The 17,842-nt window shown below is 42.9% G+C and overlaps 1 pseudogene; it reads left to right on the top strand.

Annotated features, from left to right (window-relative positions):
• Nucleotides 1-340: 340 nt before the first annotated feature.
• On the top strand, nt 341-12,042 carry LOC148118262 (tyrosine-protein phosphatase non-receptor type 11-like; annotated as a pseudogene).
• The last annotated feature ends 5,800 nt before the right edge of the window (nt 12,043-17,842 follow it).

The raw sequence follows: 17,842 nt of genomic DNA, 5'->3' as shown, positions 1-17,842 counted from the left end.
TATTTCTATATACCTTTCATTGCTTCTTTCCCCATGGCTTGTTGTGTAGCTGGGTGGCTGACCCTGATATCCTCCTGCACTTGTTCTCTTGTTGCTTGCTCTCCTTTTGCCTTTCATACTTTCTGCCTGAAAGCCCTGCCTAATCTTGCTTCTGTCTTGGTATTGGCCATTCAGCTCTTTATTAGACCATTAGGTGTTTTATATAAAACAACAACAACAACAACAACAAAAACTACCAGTCACAGAGAAATAGTGGGTAGCTTCAGAAAGGGCTAAGAGGCCCATGTCAGGGTGATGTGGAGGACTGGACCCTTGTCCAAATAGGGTTTTTTTCTGATTAACCAGCAGGAGATGTCCACTTGGTTCACAGATATTTCCTGGACTGGGAGGTGCTAGGGGTAGAAGTAGAGCTGAAGCCCAGGATTCTCTTCTCCATTCTTGTCCCAGTGTTGTGAGGCATCTTGAAGAGACAGAAAGACCTGGATAGGATACTCAGACCTTCTAAGCACACACAGGAACCTCCCATGCACTCTAAGGTGAGCAAGAAGACCCTAGTGGATCAGTGGGTGTGGGAGCTCTGCTGTAGGGTTATCTCCTCAAGGTACAGTCTTCTCTTTGCCAAATCTCTTGAAGCCAGGGTGGCATTGACAGGACAGGAAGCCCAGGTTGCAGCTTGGAAATGAAGTCTAATGAAGGCAGCATGTTCTGGCTACTGTTGTGTCCACTAGTATTGGGGCAGAGGACATCCAGACCACCAGTGTCTAGGATAATGGGAAGAATACCAGGGAAGGCCATGGTGAGTGACTGTTTCTTGAAGGGGTGAATCAGAAATGAAGCAATATCTGGGCAGGTTTACAACCTTAGGTCCCCTGAGCCTTTGGGGGCCTGGGAATATCTTTCCATTCATTGGACCAGGGTTCTTGCATGCTGGAGTGAGCATACTGAGTCCCCCACAGTGTCTGAAACTCAAAAAGTCACCCTCCCACGGTCTTGTGTCTCCAAAGTCAGGGTATGTGGAGGCCTATAGAAGTGGCTCTGCTTCATCTTGACAAAAGATCAGAGCGTTTGAGCATATTTTTACTCCTTCAAGGTCAAACAACAAAATGTTTGGCCTCATGTGAAGTTCTTCTATATCTTGCCCAAATAACAGGATGTTTTGTCTAAGGTGTTGCTAATGGATGTTTTGCTCTAAATATCAGGATGTTTGACCTAGGGCATTGCTGTTAGATGTTTTGAATATTAAGAAAGTAATCAGTCTTGTTTGCTCCTTATATAATGATTAAAAAAACAAATAAACAAACAGTCTTGCGCCCACCCCTTTGGTTTAGGTTATAAAAGGGCTATAAAAAATAAACTTGAGGCAGATTCAGTATTCATTGGAATGCCTTCCTGACTGTCTTCAGTCTTTTGTCTGTTTCTTTCCTCAATCCACATTACACTTTTCAGGAACATATGGACAAGTCAGCTGGACCATGACTTGATGTCAAACATCAAACCCATGATGTTGCTGGGGTTTGAGAACAGGAGTAAAGTGATGGACACCACAAATTAAAAGTGAGTGCTCAGATAGAAATAAAGTGACAGTGTAGTGAGTGGTTCAAGAGTAAAGCTGTAAATATAGTATAAAAGCAAAGGCTTTTATATACTTGTTGTTTTTTTAAATTTACTTATTTATTTATTTATAAGAATTTCCACTTCCTCCCCTCCTCCTAATACCCTCCCACTCCCCCCACTCCCTCTGATCCTCCCTCTCCAGTCCCAAGAGCAGTCAGGGTTTCCTGCCCTGTGGGAAGTCCAAGTTCTTCCCCTCTCCCTCCAGATCCAGGAAGATGTGCATCCAAACAGACCAGGATCCCAAAAAGCCAGTACATGCACACGAAACAAGACCCAGTGCCATTGTCAATGACTTCTCAGTCAGCCCCCATGTCAGCCACATTCAGAGAATCCGGTTTGATCACATGCTCATTCAGTCCCAGTCCAGCTGGCCTTGGTGAGTTCTCATTAGATCAGTCTCCTTGTACCAGTGGGTGAACGCACCCTTCATGGTCCTGACTTCCTTCTTCATGTTCTCCCTCCTTCTGCTCCTCATTTGGACCTTAGAGGCTGAGTCCAGTGCTCCAATGTGGGTCTCCGTCTCTATCTCTATCCATCGTCAGACGAAGGTTCCCTCTAGTTCTGCCTTCCTTGCTCACGTTCTCCCTTCATCTGCTTCTCATTTGGACCTAGGGAGTTAAGTACAGTGTTCCAATATGTGTCTCTATCTCCATCCATCGCCAAATAAAGGTTCTATGGTGACATGCAAAATATTCATCAGTATGGTTATGGGCCAAGGCCAGTTCAGGCACCCTCTCCTCTGCTGCCCAGGGAACAATCTGGGGACCTCTCCTTGGACCTGGGAACCCCTCCAGAATCAAGTCTCTTGCAAATACTAAAATGACTCCCTTAGTTGAGATTTATGCTTCCCTGCTCCCATAACCATCCTTCCTCCCTCCCCCTCACATTCCTCCAAGCCAGCCCAATCCTCCCCCTCTCCCCTCTCCCTAACTATCTCCCCTTACTTCCACCCCCACCCCCCATGCACCTAAGTTTTCCTGGCAATCTTGTTTACTTCTAATATCCAGGAGGATAACTATATGATTTTCTTCAGGTTCACCTTCTTATTTAGCTTCTCTAGGATCACAGATTATAGGCTCAAAGACCTTTAACTATGGCTAGAATCCACTTATGAGTGAGTACATACCATATTCCTCTTTTTGGGTCTGGGATACCTCACTCAGTAAAGCATTTTCTATTTCCATCCATTTTCTTTTTTTTGAAAGTAAATTTTATTAAATTATAAAAGTTTCCATTTCCGCCCCTCTTTCCAACACCCTCCCACTCCCCCCAACTCCCTCTCCTCCTCCCTCTTCATCCCTTAGGGCAGTCAGGGTTTCCTGCCCTGTGGGAAGTTCAAGTTCCTCCCCCCTCCCTCCAGGTCCAGGAAGGTGAGTATCCAAACAGACTGGATCCCCAAAATCCAGTATATGCAGAGGAAACAAGTCCCAGTATCATAGTCAATAGCTTTTCAGAAAGACTTCGGGCCAGCCACATTCAGAGAATTCGGCCAAATTCAGAGAATCTGGTTAGATCACGTCCTCGTTAGGTCCCAGTCCAACTGGCCTTGGTAAACTCTCATTAGATCCGTCCCCTTGTATCAGTGGGTGATAGCATCCCTTGCAGTCCTGATTTCCTTTTTCATGTTCTTCCTCCTTCTGCTCCTCATTTGGACCTTGGGGGGCTCAGTCCGGTGCTCCAATGTGGGTCTCCGTCTGTATCGCCGTCCTTCGCCAGATGAAGGACCTATGGTGATAAGCAAAATATTCATCAGTATGGTTATGGGCCAAGGCCGGTTCAGGCACCCTCTCCTCTGTCCAGAGAACAATCTGGGGGATCTCTCCTTGGACCTGGGATCCCATATATAATCAAGTCTCCTGTAAACCCTAAAATGACTCCCTTAGTTGAAATATATTCTTCCCTGATCCCATATTCATCCTTCCTCCCTCCCCCCCATCCCAGGGCACCGAGCTTTCCCCATTCCTCCCCTACTCCCTTCTCTCTAACCCTCTCCCCTTCCATCAACCCTCCCACCCACCCCCCATGTACCCGAGGTTACCTGGGACTCTTGTCTATTTCCTACCTCCTGGCAGATGGCTAAATAATCTTCATCAGGTTCATCTTCTTATTTAGCTTCTCTAGGATCACGAATAATAGGCTCAAAGACCTTTAATTATGGTTAGAATCCACTAATGAGTGAATACATACCGTGTTCCTCTTTTTGGGTCTGGCTCACCTCACTCAGTAAAGCGTTTTCTATTTCCATCCATTTGCATGCAAAATTCAAGATGTCATTGTTTTTTACCGCTGAGTAAAACTCTAATGTGTATATGTTCCACACCTTTTTTACCCATTCTTCTATTGAGGGGCACCTAGGCTGTTTCCAGGTTCTGGCTATTACAAATAGTGCTGCTATGAACATAGTAGAACAAATGCTTTTGTAGTATGTTAGGGAATCTCTAGGGTATATTCCCAAGAGTGGAATTGCTGGGTCCTGAGGGAGGTTGACTCCCAGTTTCCTGAGAAACCGCCACACTGATTTCCACAGTGGCTGCACAAGTTTGCATTCCCACCAACAATGGATGAGTGTTCCCCTCACCCCACATCCTCTCCAGCATAGGCTATCATTGGTGTTTTTGACTTTAGCTATTCTGACAGGTATAAGATGGTATCTCAAAGTTGTTTTGATTTGCATTTCCCTGATCGCTAAGGAGGTTGAGCATGACCTTAAGTGTCTTCTGGCCATTCAAAGTTCATCTGTTGTGAATTCTCTGTTCAGTTCAGTACCCCGTTTTTCAATTGGGTTAATTAGAGTTTTAGTGTCTAGTTTCTTGAGTTTTTTGTATATTTTGGAGATCAGGCATTTGTCTGATGAGGGGTTGGTGAAGATCTTCTCCCAGTCAGAAGGCAGCCTTTTTGTCCTACTGACAGTGTCCTCTGCTTTACAGAAGCTTCTCAGTTTCAGTAGATCCCATTTTTTCATTGTTTCTCTTATTGTCTGTGCTACTGGGGTCCTACTTAGGAAGAGGCCTCCTGTGCCTATATCTTGTAGACTACTTCCCACTTTCTCTTCTATCAGGTTCAAAGTGGACGGATTAATGTTGATGTCTTTAATCCATTTGGACTTGAGTTTTGTGCATGGTGATAGATATGGATCTACTTTTTTTCTTTTACAGGTTGACATCCATTTATGCCAGCACCATTTGTTAAAGATGCTTTCCTTCTTCCATTGTATACCTTTAGCTCCCTTGTCGAAAATTAGGTGTTCATAAGTTTGTGGGTTAATATCTGGGTCTTCTATTCGATTCCACAGGTCGACTTCCCTGTTCTTATGCCAATACTAAGCTGTTTTCAATACTGTAGCTCTATAATAGAGTTTGAAGTCAGGGATGGTAATGCCTCCAGAAGTTCTTTTATTGTATAAGATTGTTTTGGCTATCCTGGGTTTTTTGTTTTTCCATATAAACTTGATTATTGTTCTCTCAAGGTCTGTGAAGAAGTTTGATGGGATTTTGATGGGGATTGCATTGAATCTATAGATTGCTTTTGGTAGAATTGCCATTTTTCTATGTTGATTCTCCCAATCCAAGAGCAGGGGAGGTCTTTCCATTTTCTGGTGTCCTCCTCAATTTCTCTTTTCAAAGGCTTAAAGTTCTTGTCAAATAGGTCTTTCACTTCCTTGGTTAGAGTAACCCCAAGATATTTTATGCTATTTGTGGCTATCGTGAAAGGTGATGTTTCTCTGATTTCTTTCTCTGCTTCTTTGTTCTTTGTGTATAGGAGGGCAACCGATTTTTTAGAGTTGATCTTGTATCCTGCCACATTACTAAAGGTGTTCATCAGTTGTAGGAGTTCTGTGGTAGAGTTTTTGGGGTCGCTTATGTACACTATCATATCGTCTGCAAATAACGAAAGTTTAACTTCATCCTTTCCAATTCGAATCCCCTTGATCCCCTTATTTTGTCTTATTGCTATTGATAGAACTTCAAGCACTATACTGAAGTGGTATGGAGAGAGTGGACAGCCTTGTCGTGTTCCTGATTTTAGTGGAATGGCTTTGAGTTTCTCTCCATTCAATTTGGTGTTAGCTGTCGGCTTGCTGTAAATAGCTTTTATTATATTTAGGTATGATCCTTGTATCCCCAGTCTCTCCAACACCTTTATCATAAATGGGTGTTGAATTTTGTCAAATGCTTTTTCAGCATCCAATGAAATGATCATATGTTTATTTCCTTTCAGTTTATTTATGTGATGGATTATATTGATAGATTTGCGTATGTTGAACCAGCCCTGCATATCTGGGATGAGTCCTATTTGATCATAATGGATGATTTTTCTAATGTGTTCTTGGATTCGGTTTGCCAGTATTTTATTGAGAATTTTTGCATTGATGTTCATGAGTGAGATTGGCCTGTAATTTTCTTTCTTGGTTGTGTCTTTGTGTGGTTTTGGTATCAGAGTAAACGTAGCTTCATAAAAAGAGTTTGGCAATGACTCTTCTGTTTTTATATTGTGAAATACATTAAGAAGTGTAGGTATTAGCTCTTCCTGGAAGTTCTTGTAGAATTCTGCATTGAAACCATCTGGTCCTGGGCTTTTTTTGGTAGGGAGATTTTTGATAACAGCTTCTAGTTCTTCACGACTGACAGGTCTATTTAGATTGTTCACCTGGTCTTGGTTCAAGTTTGGTATATGGTACTTATCTAAAAAAAAATGTCCGTTTCTTTTACATTTTCCAATTTTGTGGCATACAGGCTTTTGTAGTAAGATATTATGATTCTCTGAATTTCCTCTGTGTCTGTGGTTACATCCCCCTTTTCATTTCTGACCTTATTAATTTCCATGTTCTCTCTCTGCCATTTGATTAGTTTGGATAGGGGTTTGTCAATCTTGTTGATTTTCTCCAAACACCAACTTTTTGTTTCATTGATTCTTTGTATTGTTTTCTGTGTTTCTATTTTGTTGATTTCAGCCCTAATTCTGATTGTTTCCAGTCTTCTACTCCTTCTGGGTGAATCTGCTTCTTTTTTTTCTAGAGCTTTCAGGTGTGCTGTTAAGTCTCCAATGTGTACTTTCTCCATTTTCTTTAATTGGGCATTTAGTGCTATGAACTTTCCTTTTAGCACTGCTTTCATAGTGTCCCATAGGTTTGGGTATGTTGTATCTTTATTTTCATTAAATTCAAGGAAAACTTTAATTTCTTTCTTTATTTCTTCCTTGACCCAGGGGTGATTTAGTAGTTGACTGTTCAACTTCCATGTGTTTGTTGGCTTCCTGGGGGTAGCATTGTTGTTGAATTCTAACTTTAATCCATGGTGATCTGTCAAGGCACAGGTGGTTACTAATATTTTTTTGTATCTGTGGACGTTTGCTTTGTTATCGAGTATGTGATCAATTTTCGAGAAGATTCCATGAGCTGTAGAGAAGAAGGTATATTTTTTCCTATTTGCATGGAATGTTCTATAGATTTCTGTTAAGTCCATTTGATTCAATATCTCCAACAATTCTCTTATTTCTCTGTTAGGTTTCTGTCTAATTGACCTGTCCATTGGAGAGAGAGGTGTGTTGAAGTCTCCACTCTTACTGTGCGTGGTTTGATGACTGCCTTGAGTTCTAGAAGTTTTTCTTTTACATAAGTGGGTGCCATTATATTAGGGGCCTAGATATTCAGGATTGAAACTTCTTCCTGATGAATTGTTCCTGTTATGAGAATGAAATGTCCATCTCCATCTTTTCTGATTGATTTTAGTTTGATGTCTATTTTGCTAGATATTAGAATGGCCACACCAGCTTGTTTCTTAGGTCCATTTGCTTGGAAAACCTTTTCCCAATCCTTTACTCTGAGTAGGTACCTGTCTTTGTGGTTGAGTTGTGTTTCTTGTAAACAGCAGAATGTTGAATCCTGTTTTCATATCCAGTCTCTAAGTCTGTGCCTTTTTATAGGTGGATTGAGTCCATTGATATTAAGTGATATTAATGACCAGTGGTTGTTGACTCTGGTTATTTTTTGGGGGGCGGAGAGTAGTAGAGTGTATGTGTTTCCCTTCTTTGAGTTGTGGTTGTGAAGGGTCACTAGATGTCTGAGTTATTGTAGGCAGTTTTGGGAATGTTGGATTCCTTGGATTGTGATTTTTCCTTCTAATACTTTCTGTAAGGCTGGATTTGTAGCTACGTATTTTTTAAATTTGTTTTTATCCTGGAATATTTTGTTTTCTCCATTAATAGTGAACGATAATTTGGCTGGGTATAGTAGTCTGGGCTTGCATCCATGGTCACTTTGTTTCTGCAGTACCTCTATCCAGGACCTTCTGGCTTTCATGGTTTCCATAGAGAAGTCTGGTGTAAATCTGATAGGTTTACCTTTATAAGTTACTTGACCTTTTTTCTTTACAGCTCTTAATATTCTTTCGTTAATGTGAATGCTTTGTGTTTTGATTATTATATGGTGAGGGATTTTTTTTTTGTTCTAGTCTATTCGGTGTTCTGTTTGCTTCTTGAACCTTCGTAGGAATATTGTTCTTTAGGTTGGGAAAGTTTTCTTCTATAATTTTCTTGAATATATTTTCTGTACCTTTGATCTGCAATTCTTCTCCTTCTTTTACCCCTATTATTCTTAGATTTGGTTTTTTTGATTATGTCCCAGATTTCCTGAATGTTTTGTGATGAGAATTTGTTGGATTTGCTGTTTTCTTTGGTCAGAGCGTTTATTTTCTCTATGGTGTCTTCATAATCTGAGATTCGTTCTTCTTTCTCTTGTATTCTATTGGTTATGCTTGTTTCTGAAGTCTCTGCTTGTTTACCTAGAATTTCCATATCCAGCCGGCCCTCAGTTTTTGTTTTCTTCATTGCCTACATTTCAGTTTTTAATTCTTGAACTGTTTCCATTACCTGTTTGATTGTTTTTTCTTTGTTTCCCAGAGTGTTGTTTATGGATTACTTAGTTCTTCAAACTTTTTGTTATATTTCTCTTCTAATTCTTTACTCGTTTCTTCAATCTTTTTGTTATACTTCTCTTCCATTTCTTTAAGTGAGTTATTCATACCCTGTTTAAGGGACTCTATTGCTTTCATAATGACACTGTATTCCACATCTTCCGGAATAGGGTGTTCAAGTCCTTCTGTAGTAAGATCGCTGGGATCTGGTGTTTTCATGTTGTTTTTCAGATTGTTGGAGGAATTCTTGCCTTAGCGTCTGCCCATCTCTTCCTTCAGATGCTCTCCAATGGCTCTTCCCTCTGTTGAGTCTTCTGCTACAGGATCAGTGTCCCTTGCTGGTCAGGAATCCCCCTGCTTGCAGTCCTACCTTGGTACAGGCAGGTATTAAAACAAAGGAACTCCCTCCTGCCTGGTTGCACTCACTGCCCCATCCAGGCAGCACCCACACTGGCTGGGTTGGAGGATTTTATGCCCTAAAGAAGGGAGGGAGGAAGGGAAGGGTTTCCTGTCTGAAAGCGAGGATGGGTTAGGAGGAGAGAGGGCTTATCTGGGGGAAGCCACCCCTTCGGAATACCCAGGGAGATAAGGGTAGCGGGAAAATTGTGTGTTCCCTTACCAGGCTTCTGTGGCGGATCAGGAGCACTCTTACCCCTCCATTATATCATCTGCTACAGGATCAGTGCCTCTTGCTGGCCAGAAATCTCCCTGCCTGCAGTCTTACTTTGCTGCAGGCAGGCTATTAAAACAAAGGAACTCCCTCCTGCCCAGTTGCACTCACCGCCCAGTCCTGGAGGTGCCCACACAGGCTGGGTTGGGGGATTTTATGCCCCAAAAAAGGGAGTGAGGAAGGGAAGGGGTTCCTGGCTGAAAGCAGGGATGGGGTAGGAGGAGAGAGGGCCTCTTGTTGGGTTTTTATGTATGGGTTATATGTTTTCTTCCTATAACCAGAGATGTCAGTGTAAATATATGTTATTTGTAAATAATATTTCTATTATTGCCTTGTGTGTTGATTACAGTGTAAATGTTTTTGATAAGCCCAAATTATATATAAATTCTATGGTTATTGTACGGGCAGGAACATTGCATAACTTGTTATGGTGAGGCCTACAAACTCTGTTTAAAGCTCCAAGACTGTTTGTTGCATAGCTTATGTAGAGAAGGACAGGGACAAAGAGACCAACCTGCTTTTGGGGATGACTGTTAGAGCGTGGCATGAGCCCTGCCCCATAGGATACCAGTTGTGCTGATGGACAAAACAAGACCACCTGAAGCTCTGGCTCCCACCTCTGCTCTGGCAGTCTGCCTAAGGTGGACACGGTGGTGAGACCAGAGCAGGAGCCAAAGCCCAGGACTGAAGGCAGAGTGAGCTTAGTGGGGCACAGCCAGTACTCGGGATCCAGGTCTGGTGAGGGATTGTGCATGCAGAGTGGGCCAGTTCTATCTGGACATGTGTTGACTTCTCAGCGGGGCTTTGCTTAGTCCCTCCAACACACATGTGACAGTGTCCCAAGGAGCCTGAGCAAGCAGCAGGTCTATGTGGAGCTGGAGCCAAGGGGAACATGGCATCTCAGAGAGGGTTTCACCCCAACATCACTCATGTGGAGGCTGAGAATCTCCTGCTAACCAGAAGTATTGATGGCAGCTTTTTGTCAAGACCTAGTAAGAGTAACCCTGGAGATTTTACTTTGTGTGTTAGAAGAAATGGAGCCATCAATCACATGGAAACTACTATGACCTCTATGGTGGGAAGAAGTTTGCCACCTTGGCTGAACTGCTCCAGTATTACATTGAACATCATGAGCAGCTAAAAGAAAAGAACGGAGATGTTGTTGAGCTCATGTACCCACTGAATTGTGCAGACCCAACCTCTGAAAGGTGGTTCCATGGTCACTTGTCTGGAAAAGAAGCAGAGAAACTGCTAATTGAAGAAGGGTAAGCATGGCAGCTTTCCTGTTTGAGGGAGCCAGAGATACCCTGGAGACTTCATTCTCTCTGTCCTCACTGGTGATGACAAACAGAAGAGCAAAGATGGTAAGTCCAAAGTGAACCACGTTATGATTTGATGTCAGGAACTGAAATACAATGTTGGTGGAGGAGAGTATTTTGACTCTTTGACAGACCTGGTGGAGTGTTACAAGAAGAACCCCATGGTGGCGACACTGGGCACAGTCCTGCAGCTCAAGCAGCCTCTCAACACAACTCATATTAATGCTGCTGAATTTGAAAGCAGGGTTTGAGAGCTAGGCAAGGTAGCTGAGACCACAGGTATGGTCAAACATGGCTTTTGGGAAGAATTAGAGACACTACAGAAACAGGAATATAAATTTCTCTATAGCCAAAAAGAAGGACGGAGACAAGAAAGTAAAAACAAAAATAGATACAAAAACATCCTGCCATTTGATCACAATAGGGTTGTTCTGCATGATGGTGATCCCAATGAGCCCGTTTCTGATTACATCAATGTGAACATCATCATGCCTGAATTTGAAACCAAGTGCCACAATTCAAAACCCAAAAAGAGCTACTTTGTCACGCAAGGCTGCCTGCAGAACACGGTGAATGATTTCTGGAGTATGGTGTTCCAGGAGAACTCTCGAGTCATCAGCATGACCACAAAGGAGGTGGAGAGAGGGGAGAACAAATGTGTCAAGTACTGGCCTGATGAGTATGCACTCAAAGACTATGGGGTCATGCATGTTTGGAACATCAAAGAAAGTGCTACTCATAACTATACCCTAAGAGAACTCAAGCTCTCCAAGGTTGGACAAGGAAATACAGAGATGGCCTGACCATGGTGTGCCCAGTGACCCTGAAGGTGTTGCTGGGCTTCCTGGAGGAGGTCCACCACAAGCAGGAGAGCATCATGGATGCAGGCCTTGTTGTAGTTCACTGCAATACTGGAATTGGCAGTACGGGAACATTCATTGTTATTGATATCCTTATTGACATCATTAGAGAGAAAGAAGTTGACCATGACATCTATGTTTCTAAAACCATTCAGATGGTGTGGTCGCAGAGGCCAGGAATGGTCCAGAAAGAGGCACAGTACCAGGTCATCTACATGACAGTCCAGCATTACATCCAGAGGCTGAAGTATAGGACCAAGGAGGAAAATAAAAGCAAATGGAAAGGACATGAATATATCAATAGTAAGAATTCCCTGGTGAACCAGACAACCAGTGACCTGAGCCTCGTGCCACATTGCACTAAAACACCACCCAGTGCAAAAGTGAGGGAGGTTCTGGGCTTGGAACATAGTTCATTACTATATCCCATGAGCATCAGAAGTTTCCCAAGAACCCTGTATGACTCTAAGAAGGATGATAACGACGACAGTGGGCATAGCTCCCAGAGAAGGGACAGTATCTCCAACAGGGTTTTTTATGAAGAGTTTCAGGCACTGGGAAGACGTGTTGACTGTATGGAATACTCCATAGGCAGCATCATGTCCAAGATTGATGCTGTGATTGTCAAGCTTAGGACCATGGAAAATGTGTATAAACAGTTGAGGTAGATGTTAAGTGCTATTCTGTTCTGGCAATTATATTCTCCATTTGCAGGACAAAGGATCCCTCTATAAACTGAACTAAGATAATCTCCTGGCCACTCATGACCAGCATAATTGATGTGAGCTGAGTTAACTTTTAAATGATGGTATGTACGTGACTTTTGACATACTGGTTTTACATTGTCCCATAGCCTTCCCTGCTATGTGAAAGTGGCAGTATCAGGGGAATGCAGAGCTTCAGTAAACACTATCCACAAGTACCAGAGAGAGACAATGGGCTAAATACAAGCACTAGTTTAACTGAAGAAACCATGTTAATGGAAATTGTAAAGAAGGACAATTATCTAAGTTTCACCTCAAAATTGTAAAAATTCCTTTGTTATTGCCTAATTCTTGTTGCTTCTTACTATAAGGATGAGTTCAGATACCAGTTTTTGCCACAGTCTTACAAGTCCATTTCTGGGTGTGGTCTCAAGGAGATTTATTTACTTTTTTTTAATTTTTATTTTTTCCTGGAATAAAGTTTGCTTTTGGTTTATTAGACTTTGGTGTTTTTTTGTACAACCCCCATGAACCTAACATTTTGGGGACCCATACAGGAAGCACAAACCTTGTTCTGGGGGGCACCCCAGTCTCTGGTCTCTAGTAAACTTTATTATTATTGTTTTTACCAATTGGTAAGTTTCTGGCTTTATCTGGTATCTTGTGTCTGGACAATCTGGGGGCTCAAGAAGATCTAGTAGACATGCTTCTAATCTCATAGCCTGAGGGAAATGGAGGATGTTCAAATTCCTCTTCTGGTCATTGGGTCATTTGGTTACAACCCTTTGGGACTGATAAGGGATCATGTAACCCAACATGCAGCAATGTCTTGTCAATTCTGTTTAATTGTCATGTTCTGTTTAATTGTCATATCATGTTGAAAATTGTCTACTGCAGACTCTTTTTGGTGACTGTTAGCAAATTAATGTCTACCCTGGGCTAAGGTTCCTCTGTGCCTAAGATCCTTTCAGGTCCTATGCTCCCACTTCCAGGATTTCAGGAATATAACAGTAGATTTTGTCAGCCTTCCCTGCCCTCTTTGCCTCAGGAATCCAGGCTTCAGTGGGCACCTGTCTGTGCTAGCACTGCTGTTATCCAGGGAGAGAACTGTCCCTCCCTTGCAGGTACTGTAGTCCCAGGCTGACTTGTCAAGGAGAAGCCAGGAGGACAGAGGCAAGCAGAGGCAACTGCAAGGCCAGGTACCAAGGATAGCCACTGTCGGCCACTTGTCCCGAAAAATAATTGGTTTTGGTCTCACAAAATGACACATGTTCCAAAGCTGCATAGCCGGAATCATGAGAGTGGAGTAGCAGTGGGACCAGAGCCATCAGGAAAGCAGGAGCTGATGCAGAGGTCATAGGGGGTGCTGCATACTGGCTTTCTTTCTCTGTGATGATTTTAGTTTCTGTCAAGTTGACATAAAGCCAGCCAGTATACCCTTAGTAAAGCTTGGCTGGTTGACTGCTGAGATCTTGCTTTCCCAGCCTTCTTATTTTTTAAATCAGCAGAAAAAAACATTCATTCCTGTAACCATCTAGCCTGGTCCAGCATAGACCAGCAAGATCCAACTATGTCACAGCCTTGCCCATGGCCCCTCTTTTCCCACCACTCTACAGTCTCTCCCTTGTCCCATTCTCCCCTCATCTCCTAGGCCGAGCACTTCAGTCTCTGATGGAGACTGTCCTGGGAAGAACAGAACTACCTCCTGGGGAGACCCTTTGGCCCCATTATGCTTAACCCCTGGATGGCCCCTGGGCTCTGGGACCTCTTCCTTTGGACTGCTCCAAGTGCGTCCAACAGACACAGCCTACTGCTCCCATTCCCAGCTCTTCTTCATATAAGCACTAAAAGATCTCTGCAGCCTTTGTTCTCCTTTGCTCCTTGTCTGCCCTTCAGATGCTCTGCTGCACCCTCTGATCACAGCAGGACCCCAACAAGGCCCATCTCCTGAACCCAGCAGTCCACAGCAGCCCAGACCATGGGGACACCAACAGCTTTGGGTCCAAGATCAGGGCTCCTTCCTCTTTAAATGGTCACTCCAGGCTGAGACAGGTTGGCCTGCTGCTGGGTCTTTCTTCTCCTAGGCCTCAGTGTCTCTGAGTATTCCTGGGCCCTATCCCTCACTGCAAACCAGCAGCAGCTGCTGCCTTTCTAGCCCTTCATATTCAGTCACAGATGCCCCATTGGAGCAGCCTGGATCTCACTGGGTTTCTGGTGTACCATGCAACTTTCCTCCCAGGACTGGGGATGTCTGCATACTTGGCTTGTGGCTGCAGCTGGACATGGAGGTAGCACCTGACTGTGTTGTACAGGCTGACTTCACACTGTTCAGGAGATGCTCCTGCCCCTCAGTTGCTGAGATGACATATGTGCTACCATGCTGGCTAGAAAATAGGTTCAGTCAAAGACAGGGATGTGAGGTCCTGGGACTTCAACAGCAAGGATGACAAAGTTGAGTGCCAAGACATCTTGGATTATGTCTAACACTGGGGGTCTCCAGGAAGACTCTGTCACCCTCCGTACATGGCTATGTTAATAAAACTAGGCAGTAAACAAACCTGTCAGAAGTTACAAACAAGACTGCCAAGCTGGGGGCACTCAGTGACAGAGTATTTTCTTGGCATTTTGAGGGCCCAAGTTATATCCCTGTCATCAGAAAATAAACATTTGCTGGTGATGTCTTAGCATATATGAGGGCCTGAGCTCCATCCTCAGGACTAAACCCCAACACCACAAAACGATCACTGCCAACACTGAGTTACTGAGTACAATTCTCATGACCCTTATGGTGCAAGGAAAGAAGCAACTCTCCAAGCTGTCCTTGACCCCTACATGCTCCTACCCCTTCACACACACAGAAAGTGTAATTAAGGAAAACAAAAATCAGGGCAGTTGCCAGTTCACCCCTTTAAACCTAGCACATGGGAGGCAGAAGCAGGTGAATCTCTGAGTTTGAGGCCAGTCTTGTCTACAGAGCAACTTCTGGGGCTCCCAGCACTGCACAGAAATCCTGTTTCACAAACAAAACAAAACAAATTGGGTCTGAGGAGCACTTGCTGCTCTTCCAGGAGATCTGAGTTTGTTTCCCAAGACTCACACTGGGAGGCTCATCAGGTTTCCCAGTGGAAATTCTATATGTGTCCCTGTGCCACTGGCACCCATACATCATGGGGACTGCAGCTTTCTATGCAGATATGCTCCAGACCAGCACCTTCAAGGGGCCTGCCCCACATCTACTCAAAGGCGAGATTTTAAGGGCCCCACCTGCCAGGAGGAAAGGAGTACCACTTAGAATAGAAACTGGATGGAGCTAGAAAATATTATTTCGAGTGATGTAACCCAGACCCAGAAAGACAATTATCACACGTACTCACTCATAGGTGGTTTTTAAACTTAAAGCAAAGAAAGCTAGCCTGCAAACTACAATCCCAGAGAACTTAGACAACAATGAGGACACTAAGAGAGACTTACATAGATCTAATTCTCATGGGAAGTAGAAAAATACAAGATCTCCTGAGTAAATTGGGAGAATGGAGACTTTGGGGGAGGGTTGAAGGGAGGAGAGGTGAGGCAGGGAGGGGAGCAGAGAAAACTGTAGAGCTCAATAAAATCCAATAAAATAAATAAATCAATAAACATAAATAAATAAAATTAACTGGGGCAGAATTGGGGACACAGGGATCAAGGCTTGGAATAAGGGGAGTCTATTATGTTTCCTGTGAAGAGGGGGCTGACTCCAGTCAAACACAGAAAGATGTCAAGGATTAACCCATGATGACAAGAGCAGAGACCCCATAGCTCTGTTCTTTGAGACACTTGCTGTGGCCCCTGCTTTTGTTTGTCTCAACTGACTTTTCCAGCCAACTATCAGGACAGCGTCCTTGTTTATTCCTATCTATCTTCTTAACTTAACTTAGCTCAAATCTGTTGTTATCGTTAATCAACAATGGTGCGGGTGGGGGTTGGGCATGTTAGTCTCTCAGTTTGCAGAGAGATGCTTCAGTTTTGTAAATAGAGCTATGGTTTATAAAGTGGAGTAACCCGCTGTTAATAGTTAATCATTAAGTTGCTGAGAAAGCTGCTGACAGTCTGCTCTCATTCTCCTAGGTTTACAACCTTATATTTCTTTATTTTATGTTATTATTTTTGGAATCTATATTTTTATATTCTTATTCTTGTGCTCTTTGTTATATATGTTCAAGCCACACTCAATTTCTTAGACCACTTCCTGTTACCTATGAGTCAAGACATGAGAATGCTCAGCACCTTCTCTAGCACCATATCTGCCTGCATACTGCCTAGGTTCCTACCATAATGATCATGAGCTAAATCTCTGTGAGCCATCACAATTACCTGTTTTCCATTTTAAGACTTGTGGTCTTTGTGTTTGTTCACAGCAATGGAAACCCAGAACTAAAACAGCAAGCAAGAGGACAAAAAATGGAAATTTGGAAAATGTTTGTCATTTAAAAGGTTTTTTTCATGAGGTGCCAATTGGTGTGTCTGTTGAAGAATAATGTAAAGGAACCTTGTAGTAATAGGAATATCTTTTTCATAATTGTATCAAGATTCACATCCTGGTTCTCTGGTTAGATGCAATTTGGCCTTAAAAAGAGAATACCAGCATTATAAAATGTATCTAGGTCAGGCCAAACTTAATAATACCCAGGACTTCATCCCATATCAGGGGAGATGCCCAGAAGTGTGGGCCCCAAGCCACTCTCAGAAGTTCCAAACCAAAGTAGCTGATGTCCCAACAGCAGAATCAACAAAACCAACCAAGCAGCTGTTGATGGTACCACAAAGGCTGATGGTTATCAGTGCAGCCTCATAGTCAGTGATGCAATAGAGTTACCAAGGACATGGAGAGTGTCACCTTTCAATTGTGCCAAATATGCTCAAGACCCTCAAAAGACCTGTTGTGTCAACATCTTATTATGTCAGGTGGGATTTTATGAGCCTCATTCTTCCCTAGGATCTACAGTCAGTTAGTAGTTGATGGGGGCATGGACAGGCATTGTCTTCAATAGTGTAAACACTAGTAAGGTACTCATGTTTCTGTACACAACCCTTCCCCCACCCATGTTCTTGACAGCAGCCCTGATGTAATTCACTGAAATGATATGAAAAATATTTTGAAATGTTACTGGAAAAATAAAAGACATGAAAACAGAAGGACTAGTTGGGAAGAGAGAGAGGATGAATAGGAGTGAGTGAATAAGTGAAGGTAAAGAAAAATTACTACTACAAAAGCATGTCACATACATACTTAAAAAGATGAGAATGAAATTTATGTTATTCATAATTAATATATGCTATTAAAGGCATTTAAAAAAGGCCAGTGGTTCATGAGGAACAATACCCAAGACTGACTAACATCTGGCCTCCACATACATGGAGGAGTATCCACATGAATATGCACCTACATGTACACAGCAACAACAAAAACAGAAAACCTGTATGTCAGGTACAGTGAAGTGGTATATGCATTAAAAAAATCAGACTAGAATACACTTGAAAACACCCAGTCCTCGGGGCTCCTACTGTCACACATGGTATAATGTTTTGGTGCTGGGAGTGATATTTATCAAGAATCAGACATCTTAAATTTATGTTCCCCCTAAACTTCCAGTAGAGAGCAAGATAGTGTATGTGTATGTTGATAAAGATCAAGCTCTATGTATACTAGACAGGCAGTCTACCACTGACCTACACCCTCGGCCATACTCTCTGGAAATGGCTATGAAAACAGCACAGGGAATGA

The sequence above is a fragment of the Myodes glareolus genome, chromosome 23, assembly GCF_982192425.1.
Source record: "Myodes glareolus chromosome 23, mMyoGla1.1, whole genome shotgun sequence".
Taxonomy (NCBI): domain Eukaryota; kingdom Metazoa; phylum Chordata; class Mammalia; order Rodentia; family Cricetidae; genus Myodes; species Myodes glareolus.
This window is presented reverse-complemented; position numbering and strand designations above follow the sequence as displayed.